This window comes from Lygodium microphyllum, chromosome 25 (assembly GCF_053477565.2).
Source record: "Lygodium microphyllum isolate KBCC chromosome 25, Lygodium_microphyllum_v1.1.10, whole genome shotgun sequence".
Taxonomy (NCBI): Eukaryota; Viridiplantae; Streptophyta; class Polypodiopsida; order Schizaeales; family Lygodiaceae; genus Lygodium; species Lygodium microphyllum.
In genome coordinates this window covers 84,192,611-84,197,912 of record NC_141159.1, presented here as the reverse complement: position 1 = coordinate 84,197,912, position 5,302 = coordinate 84,192,611, and the positions used below count along the sequence as shown (strand labels likewise).

The 5,302-nt window shown below is 43.9% G+C and overlaps 1 pseudogene; it reads right to left on the bottom strand.

The window, feature by feature from the left end:
• Positions 1-938: 938 nt before the first annotated feature.
• LOC148014444 (purple acid phosphatase 18-like) lies at positions 939-4,656 on the bottom strand (annotated as a pseudogene).
• Between the last annotated feature and the right edge of the window lie 646 nt (positions 4,657-5,302).

The window sequence follows — 5,302 nt, the reverse complement described above, 5'->3', positions numbered from 1 at the left end:
CAGTCTTTAAACCTAAATCAGTAGCTTGATCTTCCAAAAGATCATCCAACTTTTCCTGTAAATCAGCATCTGCAGCTTGCAAAAATAACTCCACTTTCTTCATCTCCAAAGCTTGCTGTTCTGTCCCATCCAGCGGATCATAACGGCTTTCAAACTCTCGCAGAAGAGCGGTAACAGAAAGTCCCTTATTAGGCATAGAAACCCATGCTAAAAAATTCCTGCGATTCATAAGACCTGTATCCTCCAGGAAATATTCATCTTTTAATGCCTTTTTAAATTCAGCCCAACCTGCATGTGCCTCTTGAATTTCTGCAATTCGACCTTCAAGAGCGCGCACCACGATCCGCAAGAACTAGCGGCTCCAAACATCTTGAGAAACTCCAAAAAACTTCATCTTTTCTTCATACAAATGCAGGTAAGTTGACACTTGCTGGCCATTAAACTGCTTCATCTCCTGTTGGACAGCTTTCAAAGCATCCATAGCATCACTGTCACGTTTTGCATGAGCTTGCTGCTGCATATACATAGTGAATGACTGAAACAGGTTCTTCATGACATTATCATCTGTCATCTCTTCTTGCGAGTCTCCCATCTTGCTGATGACGCAGCACTTTCACGTCGGGTTCACCAGAAATGTCAAAGAGATCGTGCAAGAGCTGCAGAACACGGGGTTCAAGGTACAGCAATGGAAGAGTCTAACAAGAAGAACTCAAATTTTTGATGCCAAAGATCACTATATTGCTTGTCAAATGAGTTACAAGAAATTCATGTTCAGGAAAATCCGAAGTATCTCATAAACTGTTTACATTCAGGTGTATGATGACAGTTGCAGTAGGAAGGGAAACACTCTTCACATCAGCATGTTCATTTCGTAACTTGGCAGTTACTAGTTCAGCAGAGAATTTCAAAAACTCCAAAAGAACATCTCTATAATGAGGTCAAGTCCATCGTGCATGAGTAGAATTTACCACTTTCAAAAATGCCATGACCAAAACCTGCTTCACGATATTCAGACCAGCTTGGCTATGGATCCAGAAACCTGTTAGCCAATCCCTCTCGATTCCCTCCATCACCTATGGTTATGTGGATGATGCCACAAGGATCAGAGTGATGCAGAAAAACTCGAGATGTGCGTTCATAAGCATGAACATGGCCCACAAAGATCATATCAACTTATGCTTCTTTAAGGATGAACACCATGGATTTCATCATTTTGTCACCATCACCCTGATGTTTGAAATTGCTGTTGTACCATGGTGCATGAATGACAGCAAGGAGCCAAGGGGTTCTGACTCTATCCACTTTGGCCAAATCATTTTGCAGTCACTTATACTGATTAGAGTCCCTACTGAAGTCAGTGTATGATCCTAGCATCAAAACATGCACACCAGCAACCTCAAAAGAATAATAAAGGTTGGAGTCTGATCCAGTCTCTTTGTAGGGCATTTTCCATCTTATATTATAAGATCTGAATGGTTCAATAACCAGCGGAATTTCTTCCATTTCATGATTCCCTTCAGTGATCATCCATGGCCGTGAACTAGCCAAGGGCTCAACAAGGTTTCCAAACGAGTCCCGGCGGGCTTGAATATAGTCAGCATAGGAAAGTTTTCCTGGAAGTATAAAATCATCATAATCTGAGCTCGCAACTTGATTCAAGGTTGAGGAAGTCCAATCTGTCTGCCCAAGATCACCAGCAATTGCAAAAGTTACTGGAATTTGTGGTCCAATTGCAACATTGTGGACTTGACTTGATTTATAAAGTATATAGCCGTAAAAACTGCTATCTCCGTCTGCAAATCTATCATATGAACCTGGTATGGTTCCATAGTCCACTCTAGATAATGCAGAACTGCTTGTTGTGACCCAAGAAACACGGATATGGTTTTCCCCTGCTAACGATAGATGGACCTGGCTGGGGAGGATGCTATTGTGAGCTTCTTAGACGAAAGGATCAGAACGAAAGGAGGGTCGGCTCCTTCCCCGCAGAGAGTGTCAGAAAGAGACAAGCGATCAGAGTTTGCCAGGCGTCAGCAAGAATCACCATCTTTCGCAAAAATCTGTTAGCAATCAGCTCCACACACATCACTTTGGTTCACACCTTTGAGATATTGTCCAAGACAGGCAATTCAGTAGTAGCGGCTCGGGCATGATAAATTATGCACTCTAGCATCAGATTCCAAAGCTTGAATCAAATAGAGCTTGTTGTTGTTGAATTTTCTGGATATGGGAAGAGATACTGCTGTGGAACTAAACGAGGCGCTTTGTTCCCCACGCGAATAGGACATTTGATTTTTCCTCTTTCATGCTTCAGATTGATACTTAGCTCGCGCAAATTTCCTTTTGTCAACTCACTCTCCAGCTTGATGAACGAGACTGGTTCGAGATCAAACTCTAGGATGAAAAACATCCAGATCCTCGAAGAAGAGAGACTTGAGCTCAATCAGTTGCTCAGAATTGAAATGCTCGGAGAGCCAGTACTCGCGAAATGCACGGCAACTGCGGACAAGGTTCCACCATTACGGTCCAGAGAGAGCTTGTCGTCCCAGGGTTCTCAGAGCGCAAACTGGTCGCCGGAGGAGATGACGACGTCCAGATACTCTCCTACTAGCTTTGCCACTAACACTGGAATGTATCAGAATTCCCATTGTTTCTCCGTATAGCTTCCATCTTCCAAGTTCCGAATCAAGTTCCACCCAATCAGCAAAATCCGCATCTTTCCTTCCTCCAATCCTCTGTATTTCGCATCATACTCCAGCCTCTGTTTTTCCCGACTCCCCTCCAGAAAGCAAAAAGGAAGGGCCCCCCATTCCAATTCAGGCGCAGCCCGCCATTTTTGCCCTTTTCAAAAATATCCTCCTCCCTGAATAGACTAGCTTTATTTTCATTAGAACTTCTTGCCTTTTGGATCACTAGAGAACATGTGCTTCACACGTCTTTAGGTGTTAGTAAAGATTAGGGTGATGACAATACATATCATCCCATTATTCCACATATCTCAGTCCAGAGAATTCTCATAGCTTAGACTTGCTTGGGGCTGTGCAGAGGGCAGTACCAGGAACACAGCCTCCTAGAACAATAATAGAGATGCATCACCATGATAATTCACCAATACAACCCAGCCCTCTCTTACAGTGTCAATGAGCTTGCATACACCATGACCTTTGCCTCAGCTCTTGCCTCACGCACACAATAAAAAATAGCCCTGTTTACAAGAGCAGAAGATTTAGGAGTCCATTCCTTATGATTTCTTGGATCCAAAGTGCAGGAAATATATACATTGGCTGCGGATTACTAAAATGCATCACACAAACAATAAATCACACGCAGAAATTAACACAAATGCACAACAAAAATGGAGGTGTTCACGGCTCAGATGCGCAGCAACACGATAGCGGTTTTTTGCTATTTTTTCATGTGGACACACTCTTTCTCATTGAGTGGCACCTGTTTGAATAGCCTCAAGTTGTAGTCTCCTAGAATTTTTTTCTTTTTTCTCCACCTTGTTATGGTGCGCTGATTTTGTATTACTAAATTTTCATTGAGTTTTACTATACATTTTTACCCCTTTTCCACGTGAATGCATTTTTTACATTGGAATCATGTTGTGGACCTGGAAACCTTGTCAAACACAACTCCCTTGACTTTTATTCTTTTAGTTGCCCCTTGTTTCGAAAGTCAAATTTCCCTAAATGAATTTTTATTTTGATTTTTATCAAATTTTTCCATGGGAACACTCCCATTTGTCATCAAACCATGTTTTGATCTAACAGCCCTATCCGTTTTGTCAAATCAAATATATTTTTTATCACTACATTCCATTTTGACCTTCCCATTCTTTGTTATTAAATTTTTGTTATATTTTTTATCTTATTTTTCCATGTGACCATGTCTTATTCTTGTCAAACTGTGTTTTGACTTGACAACTTGTGCAACACCTTTGCTCGAACATTTTTCCTTCTTTTTGCACTTCATTTTGGTTGACTAATTTTTCATTATTAATTTTTACATATGTTTCATGTGTAAATTTTATCCTTTTTTCATGTGAATGCCCGATTTTTTCCTCATAATGTGTGTTCGTCCGTCTAGCATGTTGCATCTAGCCCGCACATTCTTCTCCTGCTCCCATCTGATCTCATCCCCAAAAATTGTTTTACCCCCGCTGTCCCATAATGGTACGTGGGACGGGGGGAAATTTTTATTTTTATGATAAAAATAATAAATTACAACCCCCCAACCATTTCTCCCGCCCCGTCACCTCTCTCCTCTTTCGTCTTCTTTCTCTCTTTCTTTTTGTCAACTTCTCTCTCCTCCCTCTCCCTCTCTCCCCCCGCCATCCCTCCTCCCCCTCCCTTTTTCTTTCTTCTTCTCGTCTCTCCCCTCTTCTTTCCTCTCTCTCCTCCCCTTTCTCCTCCACCAATTAGCCCACCACTACTCCCTTGCTCCCCTCGCCTTGGTGGGCACTTCCTCCCCTGACCGCCTACTACCTCGCCTCCTTCCCGCCTCCGCCACTCCTCGACCTCCACCTCCCTACGCCTCAGCAGTCGCCACACCTTGGCTACCCCCTCACACCCGCCTTCACCCCACCTTCTCCCTATCTTCACCCCCTCAGGCCTCCTTACTTGCTCGTTGTGACACCTCCCTCGACCCATCCATGGTCGACGTCCTTATGGAGCAGCTCCTCATGCACAGCTGCCGCAGGGATGCCCTCATCTGTTGTTGTCTACTAATGTATCACACTCCTCTAGGTGGACGGACATGACTAGTGGCTCGCCTGACGTGGCCTCTAGTTGGTCCCAACAGTTTATGTCCAACACCCCCTCACCCTTCTACCCACTTGCCTTGATCCACCCTCCCCCCATGTGCTCTTGCCTTTGCCCTGCCCCTCACCCGCACCCCGTATTTCCTTTAACCTCCCGAATTGGACCCTACCCCCCATTTTACCCACAACTCCTAATTTTGGCCCCCCACCCCCTTAGCCCCCTTCGCACCCCCTCCCTCACTAGGGGTCGTTCATAAAGATTATCCTATGTAGTTTTTTCTCATGGTTGTTCGCGTTCATGGGGGCCCTCGTTCCTGTGTTCCTAGTTTGTAGCTACTATTCATGAGCAAGCCTACAGTGACTTTTCTATGTGTTTTACACTCCATGGTCGCTCACGCATAGATTTTTTTTGTTTGTGGTGTGCGTGCCATCTAAGCCCCCATTCACATGCAAGGACATGCATATGGTCTTCTTTGGGCTGTGGATTTGTTGCTATTCACATTCCAACTACCATCTGTATAGCCGATACTCGCCTTTTAT